This window comes from Branchiostoma lanceolatum, chromosome 17 (genome assembly GCF_035083965.1).
Source record: "Branchiostoma lanceolatum isolate klBraLanc5 chromosome 17, klBraLanc5.hap2, whole genome shotgun sequence".
Taxonomy (NCBI): Eukaryota; Metazoa; Chordata; class Leptocardii; order Amphioxiformes; family Branchiostomatidae; genus Branchiostoma; species Branchiostoma lanceolatum.
The window spans coordinates 16,288,109-16,308,107 of NC_089738.1; the positions used below are offsets into that span (position 1 = coordinate 16,288,109).

General features: G+C 40.6%; 1 protein-coding gene across 3 annotated transcripts in view; it reads left to right on the forward strand.

Annotated features, from left to right (window-relative positions):
* LOC136422586 (transcription factor Sox-3-like) overlaps positions 1-19,999 on the forward strand; it is an 86,170-nt gene that overhangs the window by 16,349 nt on the left and 49,822 nt on the right. Inside the window, exon 1 of one of the 3 annotated variants that reach the window (XR_010753640.1) lies at positions 2,232-2,567. The exons of the other annotated variants lie outside the window; for them this stretch is intronic. The gene's annotated coding sequence lies outside the window, so the exon portion shown is untranslated. Of the gene's footprint in view, positions 1-2,231; positions 2,568-19,999 lie in introns of those variants that run through there. 3 annotated transcript variants of the gene reach the window in all.

Sequence of the window (19,999 nt, forward strand, 5' to 3'; positions counted from 1 at the left end):
AAAGAATCTAAGCAATTAAGAGAAGCTCTGAAAAATATTGGATTTTTTATAGAATTAAACTCACTAAATCTAAAGCTTCCTCATAAAATAGAAAGAATCTATCTTCTCCAATGCTTTTGTTGATATTCTTTATTCAATATTAGCCTTCCCGGCCTTTGTTTGTGTTGTAGTCTATTATTTTACCGGTCGATTGAGCACGCTGGTTTTGTTAACAGAACGGGAACATATTGAACCTTTATTCCCCCGTCTGTTTTCAAAGTCGGATGTTGACCCCGAGGTCACCAATGAAAGGCCCAGCTGTCGGCGCTGCCTCGTGCCGAAACCACGCCCTCTTTCCTCCCCTCAAATTACTGCAGCTCCGGATGCAACCTTTCTTTGGAGTCAAACCAAACTGTCGTGTTGTGAATTTTGACAGTTTTGTGTACTTAGGTCCCTGTCGCATACCATAGATATCGAAATGTTTTTGAAATACTTTGATACTGTCATTACTGTATTGATAATCTGTTCCCAAATGAATTTGCTTTTGGATTGCGTGTTTTGGAATGTATACTTCTCCAAAGCAGATCGTTCCGTCGTAGATTCTAATCTCCAAGCAGATGTTGAGATCGGCTCAGTCACACTGATTACGCCTGTTTTTTTGCGGTATTTAGTAGGTTATTTTTAATCTCCAAGCAGATCCACACCCGGCGCGAAAATCGTATATGCTAGCCAGAGACTGGACCTTCTCTGCCTAGCATATACGATTTTCGCGCCCGGTGTGGACCTGCTTGGAGATTAGGTTATTTTAGCAGTGTACATTTCTTACTCTTCGCCTTCTCCTAAGAATAAGACCGTGAAAACACGTTAAACATTGAGACTGAGCCTACATCTGTTTGCATTGGAGATCAAACTTTCTGACACCCTATTTCCACTGCAATCGCGCTAAGACCTAAATTTGATAGATCACTCAACGAAATTCATAGAAAACAGTAACAAACGAGTTTTCTTTGCGCTTTCTGTGTTTTGTCGTCTAGCTCGAGCTATTTAATTCAATTTTTTTTTCATTTCAATTATAAAATCAGAGGTTACATCAATCCATTTCAATGTCGCAGCGAGGTCGCAGCTCGGAATAGTGGAATGAGGTCCTAAACGTAGCCTCTACCAGTCTCCGCGGGTCACTTGGAAAATAGTAGAAATTGGCCAAATAGAGTCAATTGTATGAAGGGAGTCGGCTACGAAGAGAGGGTCCAATAGGCAACCCTAACTGCGGATGGGAATGTTGTCCTCCATGGCCAAAGTCCCCCGGCAAATGTTCTCTCTATTTCCGACGCGGTTAGTCTGGTAGAGTCTATCCTAAACGGACGCAAGTGTGCTGTCAGCCGACATCTAGTTAGGCAGAATAAATGTCCCTGTGTCTCGCCTGACTGACTCCAAACAGAGATAACACGGCGTAGCAATGCATCGTGGGACAAAAGACGGGGATGTGCTCCGAATTTAAGATGGCGCCGTTGGAATATCAGACAGACTTCTTGTCTATCAAAAAATGAATGAGCGCCCGCAAAGCCTGACTCAGGGGCACATGTGCCCCGCATTTTCATGTGAATCCTTTCTTTCCCCGGTTCAAAGGCATGAAAAGGGCTCCTTTCTTCCCTCAGAAGGTCCTTTTGCCCAGAGGGTTGAATAGAATCCTTTCAAGAGACGTTTCTTGTTGACGCGCGGATACAATTCAATACTGATTTCTGCCTCTTCGCACGAAAAGACTTGGGTACTCACTATTCAGCGCACCCACCAACGCAGAGCCTCTTTAGCAAGCCCGTATTTTGCCTGCTACGATGCACAATAATAAATGATTCTCGCTCGATGCCTCTCTCTTTTGTTCCGGCATCAGCCCGTTCCTTCTGAAGAGGTTTTCAGACGAAACAAAAGGTACAAACTGTTGTATGTCCGAACGCGGAGCCATTAAGTAAACGGAAATCAATCGCTCTCCTTGACGGGCCTATAGAGTCAGGCCAGTCTTGCTTTGTGTGTTAGAAATCTGGAGGGAAATTCATTGTATTAAAGGACCTGCACCACACACTAGCTCTGATGAATGGTGCCTAAGCTTTTTGTCGCTACCTTTACAATTTGAGACAAAAACGGGTTATTGAAAAAGAATGCCCAGTTTTTGTTGGAAGAGCGCGCACAAAAGCTCATGTCGCATTGTGCCAAGAGCCATCTGCCTACCCAACAATACGGCCAAATTATCCTCTCTGTCTTTACTTGACAAAGCAGCCCTCTTTTATTATTGCTCGTACGGTGCATACGATTGAAATTACTAGGGGGGTTTTGTTCGGCATCATAGTTATTACTCTGTAGTTGTGGAGACGGGCTGTCTCCGCTCTTTGTGCACTAGTCCTTTTTGGAGGAAGCTTGAGAAGAAATAGGCGTAAAGGCAACCTTTCAACCAGAGTGGGGAACGCTTTCAAGATGCTGCGGGCCGCACACAAAACGTCCTCGGCGCCGCCGAGCGGGCTTAGCGTTCCAGGCGGGAGGCAGAGCGAGGAGCGCGGGGGAAGGGCCCGTGCGGTGCGCCGGTAGCTTGGCCGAACGTAAGTACGCCGTTCCTGTAGTACAGCAGGTAGCGCTGCTGATTTACCTTTAAGTCGCGGCGGTGCGCTCATACGTCATGAAGGTTGTGGGTACGTGAGTGCGCGGGACAGGGGGCGCAGGGCAGTGGTCTGCGTGCCAAGCTGCCGCTAGCCTCCCAGTAATTACCGCTCATGAGGCTGACTGGTATATGGACCCTACCGGTGGGCGTTGTTTATAGCAGGGCTGTAGGAGTACAGGAGCTGTAGATAGATGTACGGTGAACATGAACATGTGCGGTTGAACTGTCTTAAGGTAGCACCCTGTTTTAACGAAGAAGGGTCATAGCAGACCCTGTAGATGATAGCCTAAGTTAAGATGATGATATACAGTATGGGTAGTCGTGCCTTCTGTGACAGGATACCAGACATAAAGTATGAGTTCCCTATTTTCCACCGTCAAAACTCTAGGGACCGGTACAGAGGCGCACGGCTAGGCGAGGCCGTTTTGTTTTCCATGAAAAGGTCCTCGACCGAAAAACAAGATTGTCTGCTGAATGAAAAGACATTAATGGCGGATGTGTTGCTATGGAGTGACGTCAAGCTTTTGAGAAAAGATAAATATAGGGAGGAGCATTGCATGACGGGAAATCGATTTTCATCGAGCGGTTAGGCAGATTTTTTGTTACTTTCTTTCCGTCAGTGAAGAAGTTTGACTTCGCCTAACTAGATATGTTGAGTTTCATTTAAACGACCAAGGAGGTTAAATGCTAGCCTCCACCAGGCCCTCCTATGGATCGTAGAATTCGGGAGAAAAAATAATAATTAGCCAGTAGAGTCAGTCCATGGTGAAGACCACATTTCGCCCGCGTAGGAGCCTGCAAATGAAACCCTGGCAAATATTCTCCCTATAGCCGGCGTAGTTAGTCTGGTAGAGAGTAGTTAAAGGCATTGGAAGGTTATAGGCAGGCTTAGAAGGGCACTTATGTTATCAAACGTCCCCGTTTTAAATATCCCAAGATAACAGCGTGACTGCTTTGTGACCTTTTTTTTGTAGGCATTCTTGGAAAAACGTCATTCGTAGCTTTGGGACAATGACAGCGCTGAGACGGAATTCTTTCTTGGAAAAACTGTTACCTCATCGTCGGAAGTCAGTTTAGTCGGTAACGGCTTTGACCAATGAAAACATTCCCGGCTGGTGTCGTCTGCAGCAGCTGTCACTCAACCCACTCATGACGTGACGTTATGTCAGGATAATCTCTAAGCAGATGTTGGGTGGAAGATCGTAATCTTTTTCTCTGACTGCCTGGTTTCTCTGTTAATTAGATCTAAAACTGTCTTGACCATTTTTATTTTAAAGTAATAGAATAAGATCAAATCTTGAAATGACTAGCAAAATCTAACCTCCATTGCAGACTCCTTCCGGCTGTTTTCTTTTTCAAGTTACCGTTTTCTTATTACATTTTTTCATATTGCTGGCCTAGCGATAAGAATAAGATGTAATAAGGAAATGGCAACTTGGAAATGAAAACAGCCGGAAGGAGTCTGCAACGGAGGCTAAGTAAAATCCATGTTCAATGTTAAGATATACAAGTTCACGTTCATATTTCCACTCAAAATATATCCTCCTCGATTCGGTAAACGATTTGTCCTTGGTCGACACCCCAAGGTCATGATGAACATATGTGCGTTTGCTACCTACATGTTCTAGGTCAACAAGTGTCAAAGGTCATGACCCGACGTCCATCAAACGGCACGTGTGTTATTATATGGGGGATAAGGAGACAAGGCGTAGACAATCGTCGTCTGCAGTTTGCAAACGATTCAGTAGGGGGCGCGCATGTACTGCAATAGTTGAATCTGCCTAACCGAACTATTGTAAAACTATTACATTGTGTCTACCTTTAAACAATCTTACTACCAAGTGGTTATACAGTTAATGTATTCCTTAGATATAAACCTACTTTTTGTCGACAAAATTGTCCATCAAAGGTTTTTTTTCTGCTGAATGTATATTTTAGTTAATTAGTTTCAGTAGAGTCAAGCGAGCGCTACTTTGTAACTTTTATTTCTTTCAATATTCTTTGTTGAAATTATGCTATTTGCCCTCTGCCATTGCATCGTTAATTGTTACTGAAATGTAGAATGGGTTACTTAATCTATTAATTCATGAAACAATTGTTCACGAAATTTCTTACTTTCTACAATCTTTTTAAACAAATTCTGTTCAAATAAGTTTAACTTTAATCGATACAATTATTTTTCCAAACAAATTCAAATTGACATAAAATGCACCGCACTTTTAAGTTGTAAGTTCTTGGAACTGTCCTTATATTCGTTTTAACACTATTACGTTAGAAAAGACTTGCAGTTCTAGAATAAAACTATATTTTCTCAACGAGTTTATAATGGCTCACTACCTTAAAATCCTATATTGTTGGTATTGCGCAATGCAACTCATTACGTAGCATCTTTTCATTCTACCATTTAGAGTTAACTAGTTGCTGAATCATTTGTTGGGTTGCTTTTGTGCGTGGATAGAGCCCTGACACTGGTGCGTGCAACTATCGCACTTCTAGGCATCTTGTCACATGTTTACCTTCCGTCAGATACAGGCATGAGTTAGGCAGATTTGTAACCACCACAGTCATATTGAACCAGCTGTGGCGAACTGACTCTAAGCCTTCCCTAACTTTGCAACTACACTCTGCCAGCGTATCAGTCTCCAAATGTTCATACCTTTGAAAACCTTTAGCTACTAGTACTGCAGGCCGCAAATATCTATAATTTCATTCCTTTGTACGTTGTCTATGTGTGCTAGTATTTTGACTTAGGACTTTTGGGCAGTTAGCTGGACATGCTTAAAATATAGTCATGTTCTCACGCTTGTTTCGACTAGTTAGGGTGCTATGTGCATTCATACACAATCGCACGACACAGAATGTTCTAGCTATCGTACACAAGATTCGTACACAAGTGTACGGATAGCTGAAAGCGTTTCGTTTCCATGTGATATTTATGAAAATATATCTATATCTTGTTACGTTGTTGTTAGTATCTAATATACAATGTTCCTTTTATAGAATTGGCACAGAATTTGCAAAACATATGAGGACAAGGTTTCTCTATTCACCGTCTCAAATTGTGTAAACAAAAGGAAATTTGACTCTTCAGAAATCTCTCAAGTCGTTCCGTAATTGTATGTTGAGGTTTCTTAATTGTAGACTACATTGTGTTCAACATTTTCAACACAAAATAGGAAGAGTTACAAGGAGCTGTTGGTTATAATCGTTGAACGAAGTGCATGTGATCTAATGTTCTAATACTGCGAAATTGGAGAATAGTTCACTTAATGCAGACATGTACCATTGAATTACTACAATATGAAGAGCGATTCTAGTTCTGAATATAAGCATTATATACGAACAGTGTGCTCTTCTGTTTATAATATGTCACATTTTGTATTCTTTTGGAAACGTACAATCGTTAAATGCACAAGATCGGGACAAATACGATTTTCAGGATTTCTCTAGTAAGAAATACATACAATTTTCTAAAATCAAAATTGACTTAAAACTGCGTGTGTGAATATTTGATATGTCGACTTGACAAACCAAGATATAGAATTGTGTTGGGTACGTAGCAAAGTCTGTATAGTATATTTCCAGTACCACCGGTAGACTGTATATACCCATTAGGACTAAAGTCGCCAGCCTATTTGCAAATGTCACGATCCCAGCGCGTCCTGTCGCCGTTTTACCGGTAATGGTTGCCTCCGCCGCCGTGCCCCAACCGTTCCCTCATTGGCCTCGTTTTTAAAAACCACCGGCAGGATCGTCAAATTGATTGCAAGTAAATGTCCCCCGTCTCTCAGAAATTGCTCTCAAATAGCCGGCGGGCCATGCGGGTCTATATATTCCCCCCCTGACAGCTCTAATCTATTGGCGATACATTCGTTACTCGCAGGAATATTAGGGCCAAGATGAGCACTTTTGCTGGATAGTCGATTTGCCTGGACCGCTCGATGGGGTAGATTTGTAGGACGGCTGCGATGGAAACATTCCCCTCCGCTCCCGCTTCCGTACATTTACTCACCCCAAGGTCGCAAATATAACGAACATTTTTTATATATCATATTCTACCCAATCCCTCCGAGAATACCGCCAATAAAATCCAGGCAGCTCAGCTAGCAAATAATCATTAATGGTTCCTATGTTTACCGCCGGTCTGTTAGGATTAATGAGTTTTAAACACACCTATGGTTACTCGGCAAGCGCGCCAACACATCGGCAAACAAAGGATGGGCACCTGGTTTAATTGTGACATTGACATTGGCGATTGTGCAACTGTGTGTGTGTACACAAGCACACACAATTGAACAAAATTTAATGAGACCGACGCCTTCGTATTTCAAAAACTGTGAAACCCGCCGGCTATTTGTGAGCAATTTCTGGTGTCTGAGTATCGGAGATTCTGTTGGAACCACAACTGTGCTTATCGAAATATGCTTACCATTATGCTGTCCGTTTACAAATTCCACGAAAAAATATAGAATATTTGGTTCGCAAATCGGTATAGTTATTTTCTACATATTTCTGAAGAATAGACTAACTCTTTCATACAATATTTTGTCTGATTTCCGCAAATCTATACGATATGTAGTTTGCCTGACGTTAATTCAGCTATCTTGTGACATACAGTGCATATATTTGTTCAAATCCTATATTACTGTATCTGTAAGCACTGGGAAACTGAAAATAACTACATCCAAAAATACACACATGTTACTGAACGAGATATCACTTGTGTTTCTAGTGTTTATTCACAGCTATTTAAAAACTAAGGCCGAACAATGTGATATTTACCTTGAGGTCGAAACAAGATATTCAAGCACTCTCTCGCACAGTTGTTAGCAAATATATGCTTTGTCAAAACGTCATTTATGTCTTTAGCGACTGTATATTACATGATATTTACATTCATAAAACATAAGAACGTTCTCTCGTATATTGAAGGGTGAATAAGTGAAAGATAATGAATAGAATTAGAGGCCGTTCTAAAACGCAGGCCCATAACATGCAGAAGGGCCAAAATACATTTTGATGGATCGAAAAACGTTGGTAATCGTTCGAATAGTAAAACATAGTCTCTTGGGAAATGGTCTGCATAATAAGTCCGAAATAACAGTTCAGTTGAGATTCCCTCAGCTAAAGGAACGGTTAGATTGAAATTATTGAACTCAGTTTCAAGTGTAACTTTGTATTTCGTTGAGACACTTGTAGACTCTGTAAATAAATGTGTTAAGGGGAGCTAGAGAGAAATCTTTATTTGCTGAGAATGGGCAAATCTAGGTCGTTTTTTGTAGAAATCAGTATGTGTGGCTTTTCCTTTGTGTTTTCCGGATTCGTCACACTTTCAATTTCTTAAAATAGGGCGGGCACAATGAGGCCTATTGTAAGTCGGCAACCTCGAAGCGCTGATGTCTGTACATTCGTAGTGGTCGTGCATTTTATTATTCCTCTACCATTTCTGTTTGATATAACGCAACGCGTTTAGTACGATTCTACACCATCTATGTCAATGTTTGAGCCACTTTCCTTGGTAACGGATGAGGATTTGTCGTTGTGATGATAACGTTTTCGTTCGTTTTCTCTCTCTCTCTATCTTGTTATTTTAACGAGGCCTCTGTGGTAGTTTTTCCCACGTCTTGCTTGTAGGTAAGAGCCGGGTTGATTAGCATGGCCGAGCCGCGTGTTTGTTGCTGTTGTACGGGGGGAAGACGGCGCACCTGTATTGTCGGAGATCCCGCCGGGTAACCCGATCCCCTCCCCACACCTGGGAGAGATGACCCGCGGTCACCCGAAGTTTGCAGGCCGCTGGCATGACAGCTCAACTCCTGAAGCCTGCCCACTCCAGCTCCATGCACGAGTAGCTGAAAACCAACCCCACATGTAGCCACATTCGCCGTATCACTGAGACAAGTCTACAACCGGGAGGCGCTCACACACATACACACACTTATACCTTCCTCTTTCTCTCCACAGTTCTTCCTCTTTTTGTATTCCCCCTCGCACCTATCTCTGCAAACAGAGAACTCCCCGCCTGTATAAAATTATAGGGAACCCGGAGAAAAGCAAGGGTTTGGTTTCCGTGGAACGGTTTTATTGATGGTTTCGCTACGGGGAAGAGTTTTTGATGTAGAATAAGTGGAGAGAGAGCTGGTGAGAGTGAAGTTTAGGCAGATATGTCGGCAGCGCGTGCGATGATTTAATGACATTTTTATCGTTGGTTTTTACGACGTGAAAGGGTGAGCGTAGCGCGCACAGCGGTTCTTCGGGGCAGGGTGGCGCGTCAGCCCGTCTGGTGTGTCTGGACCGACCGGGGCCCCTAATTACCTCCAAGTCGGTACCTTCTCGCGCAAAATGCCAGGGGTCACCGGGGTGCCCCCGTCTCCACTCGCCTTGCCAAATGACTGGATTTGAAGGCTGAACAAAAGATGTCCCCCGCAGGCACAGCTCTTTCTGTGGAATTTTCTGAGGGTCCTCTCCCTACGTTTATCAGTATATAACCCGCGGGCTTTGGAGCATCCAGGCCATTAGCGAACGGGTAACGTGTGTGAGACGGTGAAACCTGTAACAGCCGCCGTCCAACAACTACTCTATTCCCCTCATAAAAACAGGTGGTTGTGACATGTTGAACTCGGAGAGAGAAGATCTAGAATCCAGGCGTGTGAAATTGATATGAAACCCTCAGCTCTCGCTGTAGGAGAATGTTTGTCCCATTTCTGGCCGGGAGAATAATTGTGCGCGGTAGTCGGTCATTATAATGGTGATTTGCTCGCAGAAGCGAAATGCAATTGGGCTACATTATGCCCTAAACGAATCCCCAATTCCACCCTATTTTTCACCGAAACCGCCGGTGATAGATTTCTCTTTGCATCGTCGTTTTTGCTTTCCGTGCATCAAAATTCCTTCTTATTACAAATTCATCTAATCCCGCATTTGTACAATATATTGGTTGTCAGTCCCGTCTTTGAAACGAATACATAGCCAGAATTTTTCATCTATTTTTATAGGATTATCTAAAAAGAAGGACACAACGGTATTTTCTGTATCAGCATTCTTGTAGCCGAATGCTTTAATGAAAACGGTTAAGTAGCCGTATGAGGAGTAATTATATTTCTAAGTGTTGAAAATCTCCTCCGTTTTTTTACGTTTAATTCCTGCTCAAGCAGAGTCCCTATGTACACAAGCTGTCATCGGCTCCTCCGGCACACCAGTGAATAAATACAGAGTGTTTGATCGGAGCTCAGCCGGACGGGTTTTGTTTTTCATCGCGAAATCGTCTTAGCGAGGAAGCTGAAATGGAGCCATGTCACTCTGTGTCCTCTACATCGCTTCTAGTTCTTATCGGTTGTAACTGTTTTTAAGAAACTGTGAAGAAAACGGGATATCTTAGCGTGTTACGCTGACTTGAGTTAAGAGAGAAGGGCACTAGAAAGTGTTGTTTTTATCTTATTTTTCTTTCAAAGGTGGACTACGGTTGGGTTGTTTTTTTAAGCAGTGGAGCACGCGGCCAGCAATGCTTTTAAAGGTGTTTTTATTGTTGTGTGGGCGCGGCGGGGAATTCGGGCAGTATTTTTGCAGGAGGAGAGCGGACAGGTAACGTGCTATCCATCACGCCGAGTCGGGACGGGCGGGGAGGCTTACCTGCACTGTTGGGTAAACATGGCAGTTCTGCAGGTGCAAGACGATCTCACCGCACGCCGTACGGTCGCTCTCCGCATCACCTGTTCCATAAATACGGCCTAAGGCGCCCTTTTTACGACATACGAGTTCGATAATGATACGTTCACATGTGCTGTAGGCTGTATGACCCGGCCAGATTTAAAAGACAGTGACAAGGGAAGGATATAGAAGGAAAGGTGTGCGTAGATGTGCTCAGGCATGAAAAAAGATACCTCCACAACTCCATTCTACCAACAAGCTGCCACAGGAAGTCTGATATCACCTAAATAACTAGGGGGTGATGGAAACATACTTAATTACCCAAGTGTAATTTTGCGGAGAAGATTTCCAGGCAGTTGTAGAGAAAAACGTGGGCTATTACACATGTTTGTCGAAGCGTGGCATGGCTCGCTGGTCGCGGCAAGAATGCGCCATACACGGGAGACTGAGCGTGGAGAAAGTTGCCAAGTAAACGAAAGTTATTTGCAGAGAAGGGTTTTAGAGAATGCCGCTGGCTTCACAGTCGGTGCTACTGAACAGCCCGCGCGGTTAGGACGGGTGTGTGTTTTAGCGCACGGTACGGACGCACCGGCCATGGTTGAGGGAGTTCGCAAGCCGGACGGGGCGGCGGGATCGTATCCTGTTCCCGAGGCACCCGCTGACCAAACAGGCCGGAAAACTGGAGTTGAAACATCTGCACTGTAGAGAGGCATGCTACAGGGACAAGGGGCTGCTCCAACCCTTTTTAAAAAGGGGGAGGGGGGCGGAAAAATCGACTAGATTTTAACGAACATTTTAGAGACATAGGGCTTGTCCAGCCCTTTTTATAAAAGGGGGGCAGGAAAATCGACTAGATTGTAACGAACGTTTAACCCCCAATTTTCAAGTATTTGATATGTGTTTATTCATTACATTTGAGTGTCACAAATACGTGTTTATCAATCACATTTGAGTGCCACAATAGGAATGGCATACTTATACACCGGTGACAATAAGAATATTGCAACATCCGAATTAGAAAAATTGACTAGATTTTAACGAACTTTTAGCACCAATTTTAAAGCACTTACAGTAATGTGTTTATTTGATTATTACATGTGAGTATCACAATAGAAATGACATACTTATACACCGGTGACAATAAGAACATTGCAAACTTCCGAATCATTGCCAACAATACATAACGTTTTCTATACTTAGATAAACAAAAACGGTTTTTTTCTAAGACTTGTATGTGTGCTAGGACGGTGTCTGTGCTTCAAAATAGAGATTTTATCGATTTTACCCAATGTTGAGCTATTTTGCGTTAAAAGCCCGCTCTGAAATGTAATTATTGTCATCATACATAGCGATTAGGGGTAGCATCATTCTTGTAATTAGCTGGAGCATAATTCAAACAAAAAAATGCTATGATTCGTCTAGTGATTTTACAGATTACGAAGTCTAATTAGAACATTAGTAAAAATATGTTTATTTTCATGAATTAAGCTAAACGTATAACGTTCAAATATCACATAGCAATGGTATTACTTTAGGGAAGCTTTACCTAAAAAAAAATCTTATTTGTAAAATTCCGCGTTTTGTGATACCCTTTGAACGTATTGGGTGGTACAGAGAGAGATTCGGAACCTCCCAAGAAGTGCCAGGAGTCGGTAAGAAGAATGGGGGGATGAAAAAGTACCCTGTTTCGGTTTAGAGGAAAAACACCCGGCCAACTTTCCCTCATTTACATATGAAAAGCACGGCGGGGCGTCGCACAGTTTGAGAGAAAAAAAGAGAATAATCATTAAAATTTTCCCACACTGGTTTCAAAAGGAAAAATAGGTCCACACTACAGGAGTGTTACAAACAAATCATTAAAAGATATTCCAAAAATAAACCAAGCAAGAGCATACGACGAAGCCGACCACACTTTCAATCTATTTTATCTATAAATAGTATAATCATTTTTCCTTTCTTTATTGGCACGCAATCTACCCTCTTGAAATCATATTTACAAGATATTAAAAAAGATACTCAAGACGCATGCAAAATCATCCGACGAAGCCTTCCACACTTTTAATCTGTTTTATCTATAAGTAGTATAATCATTATTAGTATTCTTTACCGGCACGTAATGTACGTATACCCTCTTGTTAGAGTTGAGTATTTGCCAATTTCATTCACTTATGTAACAACATTTACGTACAATACAGAGACGTCGGTACCAGACACATTCACTTGAGATGATTGCCATGTCTTGGGTTCAAAAATAAATCGGCATCTTGCAAGTGTTCTAGACACGAGTTAGAGTAGTGCACCAAACGACAGTCACGATTCAGGACTGTATTCTTCTCTAGCTGTCTACAATTTCAGAACATCTGTTTTTCTATAGCTTCATCTTTGCAACAGTCAGATAGAATTAATACCTTCTTCGTAAGTTTGTTAAGTTTTATTTCATTTTACAGAAGTTATTCTTATCTAGTTGTCCTCAATTTTTGAACATCTGTTTTTTCATAGCTTTATCCTTGCAACAGTGAGATAGAATTAATACCTTCTTCGTAAGTTTGTTAAGTTTTATTTCATTTTACAGAAGTTATTCTTATCTAGTTGTCCTCAATTTTTGAACATCTGTTTTTTCATAGCTTTATCCTTGCAACAGTGAGATAGAATTAATACCTTCTTCGTAAGTTTGTTAAGTTTTATTTCATTTTACAGAAGTTATTCTTATCTAGTTGTCTACAATTTTAGAACATCTGTTTTTCCCTTAATACTTTTGTAACAGTTAGATAGAATCAATACCTTCTTGGTAAGTTTGTTAAGTTTTATTCTATCTTATTCTATTTTATCTTAATTTACCTTATTTTATTTTATTTTACAGAAACCCTCGAAATGTGAACAGCTGTAGAGACGAAATAGATTTTTTAGTATACATCTATAGATGTGATCACGTGATGTTCCATTAGACGGAAGAAGAACTAGACAAAACAGGAAATTAAGAAAAAAGATTGAAATATTCGTCTGAAGTTGCACATTCGTAGACTGCTTATTACAGTCTTGCCTGTATCCTTTGGAAACGACCGACTCCTGAAAGTTTTAAAGATTCTTTCCCTTGCAAAACTCTTTTTTGTATGATGGAGTTCGATATGATATAACTTTCGTATATGCTGTTCTGACTTTGATATCACGTTTGCGATCACAGGAAAAATGTTTGACAAGTCTAATACTCTCAGATCTTCGCCGATAATCCTAGATACATTCCATGTTTTGTGTGTTGCGAATGAAAAGCTAGTGAGAGTAATCCTCCTCATGAAATGAAATTGATTTAAAGTTGTTTAGATGGCTCATATTTTGCCCATAACGAAATCCCCTCCGCGCGTTCCATGCTGAACAGGCTTAGATCATGTATAACCGCCACCTCCGGCGAGATTCCAGAATTATTTGACGTTTCAATATGAACGTATTCTCGGATTTCACTCCTTTACAAACAACTTCATACACCGAAAATCGAAAGTAAATCCATAAAGTCTCGTTTTGCCAGCGGCCATTCGAAATGCGAAATTAAAGCCTTTGTTAGGGAGAGAGCGCCGAGTGCCTCTTCATAATGCTTAGGAAATTGAAATGGGGGTAAATCCCCAAGAATGGCCACTGGCGATTTCAGAAATACACGCATACATTTCAGCTGGGTCACGTCGATATCGGGTCTGTCCTTCAAATAAAGCTGCCCTTTTCTTAAGGTCATTGGTGTGTGTGTGTGTGTGCGTGTGTGTGTGTGTGTGTGTGTGCACGCGCGCGTGTGTGTGTTCGTATAGTGCCTCTTGTTGTAAATGCTGTTAGGAAATATCGTATGTACATGTATCTTTCAATTTCTGCAATACGTTGTTTGGATATGTGATCATGTTAGCATTACATTTTGTGCCCTACATATGCCTTCTCCCATTTAAATACTCATCGCCTGTTAATTATATTTGGGTATGAAATATACGTTTATCTACAAGTAATTGAATATATTAGCCTATTTCTTTTCTTCAATTCCAGACACAGCGTTCTGAGATGCACTCACCGCGTGTGGTTCTTTCTATATTTGGGTTTTCATTTTAACGCAATTCAATACCAGCCATTTAGATCATATCACAGATAATTAATAGCTTTCTTGTCCATCAAATATCATTGATAGATCAGCACAAACGCCAACTCATCTCCAGATTTTAAACCAGACAATATCTGATAACGTTAGACATAGAGCCACTTTGCAGTAGTGTAAAATGACACATGTCTATAACCCCCTCTGGCTATTTTTTTTATAAGAAAACGGTAACTTGAATGATTAAATCAAGAAAACACTCAAATCGAATCTGCAACGGAGGTTATCTATATACAGATGTATACATTCATTTTCTGATTCTATTTTTCTTTTTCAAATGGTAACTTGGACAAGAAAACAGTCAGACGGAGTCTGCAACAGAGACTATCTATATATATTTTTTTTAAATCATTTTTATTAGTATTTTCGTACAACGGAATCAAATCTATATACAATTCTTAACATTTATTTTCTGCCTTTCTGATCCTTTCTGTGCGTGGGTAGAGAGGCCCAGTCGGTGAGAAAGTCGCGTCCTGGATTCTGGATGGTCCAATTTGCTCTGTCCGCCCGCTGTCCTGCCGTGATAACGCCTCTCCAGCCCGGTATTATTACTCCGGTCTGATAATCAAATCTACCCACATTATCTTTCCCACCTCCTACGTGTATACATACAGGTGATGCTGTCCTCTAGCAAAGTACCAGGAATAATGAACTGATTTCTTAGACTCTAACTTGTTAATTGCAATCGAATTGATACATACATATTTTTTGGGGGAGGGGGTGTCCATTTATTAAATTATAAATATATATTTACTGTGATTTCACTTGTATAAGTTCTTTAGCAAACTAATACGGGTGACGTTGTCCCCGGAATAGTGACTCAGTTGAGCTCATATCTAAGTTTTAATGGGAAAAGTAGATACTTTAATTTATTTATTACGATTGTACCAATACATTCATATGGTCTCCTAGGTTCCGATTGTGAAATCAGTGAAATCATAAATGTTTCTTTTTTTCGCGTTGTATAAGTTCTTTAGCAAACTAATACCGGTGATGTTGTTCTCTAGCAAAATACTTGAACAGTTGGCTCATATCTAAGATTGAAGGGGAAAAGTAGAAACTTTGACTTATTTATTACCATTCTATGAATACATATATATGGTTTTCTTGTTTCTTTTTATGAAATTATAGATATACCTTTATTATGATTTCTAGTTGCGTAAGTTCTTTAGCAAGCTACAAGGGCCAGTGAATTCAATTCTAAGATCTAAAAAACGGAAACGTTAAATTATTCATTACGATTGTATATATACATATGGTTTCTTAGTTTCTATTAATGAAATTATAAATATATATTTTTTGTGATTTCGCGTTATAGTCCTTAGTAAACTACAAGTGCCAGTGAACTTATTTCTAAGATCAAAAAAGAAACGTTAACTTATTCATTACAAATGTATATATACATATGGTTTCTTAGTTTCTAGTTATGATATTTACAAAATCATAGATGTATCTTGATCATAATTCCCCTTTTCCAATAGACAGCGATTGCCGAGCAACTGTACAGCGACCTAAATTGGATTTCTGTGACCCTATATTTCATATTCGGTATATGGTGCAAGACTGCAAGATGTAGATGTATGATTTAGATACAACAAAACACACAAAACGAAAACCAATTCGTTCTTTATGTATGTTTAAAATTCGTTCAGCGATCTGTCAAATCTTTGGTCGCTGCACGGTTGCAGCATGGTCGCTACCTCTAGTTGAAAAGGGGTGTTGCTGTGATTTCAAGATGCCTGATTCCGTTTTTACTGACAGTTGTTTATGATCGGTGTCAGGTACTTTTGCATGCATGTGTGATGATATTTGAATGGATAATTAGTAGTATTATATCGGCAAAGGACGCATTCTCACAAGGCATATTGAGTGAACCCTGTGGTTACTGATATTATAACCCTAGTAACTATTAATCTATATTGAATCGATCAAATCACTAGATTAAAGTATAGGGTTTATTTTTCCCAAATTCAAAAATCGTTTTATTTTTCTTCATATGGAAAAACATACATTCAAATCTATCTTTCTCAGGTTACCAAGGCAATTTAAACGGTACCAGACGATGTGTTGTATTCTTTAACAACGAAAAATAACAGTTTCTTTTAGCAATTGCTGTAATGCAATTTGAGCAGAAAAATTCAACGCACACTCTGGAACGAAACGTATCGATATATTGAGTGAGGTGTGGCGTTCTACAATCCCGACTCGCCATATATTCAGCTTAGTCGCTAATCTAATTTAGCGGAGTTGTTCCACTGGATCCCCGCGGCTCGGACAGATTTATCTAAATCCACAACTCTTGATGGCCTAATTGATGTCATACGTCATGATATTTCACATCTTTTCGGCTCCGGGGGTTGAAATTTAAAAAAAAACATCCGAGCAAGCTCTACGCAGTCACTTCGGGCTTTTTGTACATGAGTAGCTATTATGTACGCGGGGAAACCCCCTTATTATATTAGCATATTAATAGCGGTATAGAGTGAGTGAAGGGGGTTAGACGGATGACTTACAGGTAGCGGTAACAATAGGGGTATACTGTAGATTCTGTCGTCCGGAAAATAACACATTATGGTCGCTGTTTCTTCTCCGTGCGGCGATAGATAGCTTTAGTGTTGTTCATATACTCGTGCGGTGCCTTCAGTCTTGTAACAGGGAATTTATTTTGTTCTCGAGGAATATGTATAAGATTATTTTGCGCTATATCAGAATTTTCGTCGCTTGGGATTTTGTAGGCTACGTTTTGAAATATGTTTGGTTTCAAATGACCTTGTACCAACATATTCGTTCTTTAGGAATGGGCGCCACGAAATCACTCGCAATCTAGAGAATTAAGCTATTTAACGAATGAAAGTCGTAATATACAGACGGCATAAAATTGAAAAATAAGATCGTCTTAAATTGTATTAGTAAAATGTCAGTTAATGATCTGGACTCTTATATCTCTTGCAAATTTCAAAACAAAATCATATACACATTCGTGTAATTTTTGTCATGAGCTCTAGCGAAATATTCAATTTCAAACGCCGCTTTGAATCATATATTTGTTAATTTTTCGATGATACATATAATACAGTCAGCCGTTTTCCGTATACAGATGTTCCGTATACAGATATATCGCTCGAGCTGTGGTGATATCTCCGCCTGTTGTGTCGTCTGTACGGGTATAATTCCGTACAAGCGTTCCGTATATCGCATCAGATACAGTAATATCTCCGTACGGCCCGCTGTGCCGTTTGTACGGGTATAATTCCGTACAAGTGTTCCGTATATCGGTATAATTCCGTACAAGTGTTCCGTATATATATATCGTTTCAGACACAATAATATCTCCGTACGGCCCGCTGTGCCGTTTGTACGCGTATAATTCCGTACAAGTGTTCCGTATATCGGTATAATTCCGTACAAGTGTTCCGTATATCGGTATAATTCCGTACAAGTGTTCCGTATATCGGTATAATTCCGTGCAAGTGTTCCATATATCTCTCCAGACAGGGTAACATCTCCGTATAGCCCGCTGTGCCGTTTGTACGGGTATAAGTCTGTACAAATCAATTACGTTTCACTGCAAACAGGGGATAATCCTGACAAACCCGTGCTCTTGACCCCACAGCCGTTATACATGTCTGAACGGCTGGGTACCGAAAATAACGCTCCATGTACAGCGAAAGACTCACAGACTATCACATCCACCTATGAAGGCAACTTTGTAAATAACTCGAGACAATATTATACATTCTTGACACAGCATACTGTTACCAACATAGTGTTCAAAAGCGTTAGCATATACATTATGCTTTAGATTATTTCTAATGTTAGTCATAGATTAGATTAGTTCTTTAATTTAGCAATAGTTCAATTCTCATGTTCGTAACTTGCCATAAATTGTACCAGTTACAATTGTCGTGCAATAAAGTTCTTCTTCATACCAGCTGCACTACTGTCTACAACAGCAATGTACCGTTCTTCTAGTCTCAATCCTTCATTTATTTCAGTACAATTTCTTACCTGGCTCCTGCATATATCTAATAGAAAAGGAACTCACCAGAATTTCTGACGATTTGAGGGAGACAATTTTTGTTTTGACAGAAGCAAAGCGGTTTCCCTGCTAAGAACCTACTTCCTGTCCTGCTGTCTTACGTTGTCAGAAGCACACATTTCGTCAGCTGCTTCTGACAACCTTGTAGAGAGACATCTATCTCAGGCGGTATCCTCAAGGCAGTCAGAAGCCTTTTGAGGTCTTCTATAACCAGTTCTAACTCCGTCGTGTTTCCGGCGTCACCTTTAACCATAAACATCTATGTATAACCATGTTTTATTGGTTGGGTCACGTTTATTTCATGTTATTCATTTCATCTTCTGTAACCTTGGTTCCGACAATGACACAAGCTTAGGATGCTGAATACTATGAATGAAAGGGGTTTCGAAATCATCTGTCAGATACAAATGTTTGTTGTAGATACACTATGTCGTGCTGGCTTGCTGTTCATGCATACCCCATGTAGGTTTGATATGTCAAATCTACATTTCAAAAAGCTGGTTTCCAGATCTTCATAGGAAATATACTCTTCTTGTGCCTAATTCATTTTTCAAAATGGCAGTAATTCTAGTGACACTATAAAAATGAGGTGTAACTGAAAAATGTCAGTATTCCTCTGTATCATTTAATCTGATAATGCATCTTTATTATATTATAAATATTTTTCAATATCAAATGGTGATGTTCATTCTTATTTCAAGGCCTTGGCGAAATATTTTCCACCCAAACTCACAAGGACAACCACCAGGTTGTATAGGTGTCGCCAGGTGTATCTATGGCAACCGTTGCTATGGTGTTGACAGGTTATGCCACGCCTACCTGTCGCCGCCAATTACAAGAACATTGTCCATATGAAAAATGACATGATGTTTCTTCATTAACTATCATTGACACGAACATTCCATGTATTCTTATTAACTGATAATTACGTTTTTATTCATCGGCCCGTGAATTTTCCGAATTCTCTCCGAACGCGACTGCATGATCATTGTGAATACACATCCTAACCCCGGAGAGGACAGGCGTTATGAGATTGTTGATGTTCAATAGACAGGACTAACAGCGCTATTATGTTCTTTAGGCCCCCATTCCACTAGACGGCGCTCTCACTGCAACCTCGCTGCGACCTAAGCTGGATTTGTGCAACCCTTGATTTCATGATTGAAATATCATGCAATATGTAAAAGTATGCCTATAAACACAACAAAACACACAAAATTAAAGCGTAAGAAGATTCGTACTTTATCTACAAAATTCGTTGAGCGCTCTGGTCAGTTCTGGGTCGCTGAGAGAGCGCTGCGAGGTCGCCGCCCTAGAGGAATGGGGGTATAACCTAGCCTCTACCAGGCCCCGCGGATGGCTGAGAAAATAGAAGAAATTGGCTAAATAGAGTGAATAGTATACTAAGGGAGTCGGCTACGGAGAGAGGGTCCAATCTAACATCCTACAATGGAGCCTGCAAGTGAACCCTTGCAAATATTCTCCCTATAGCCGGCGTAGTTTAATAGTCTGGTAGAGACTAGGGTATTACGGCGGTCGACTGACGAATGTGTCTAGCGGCAGGCCG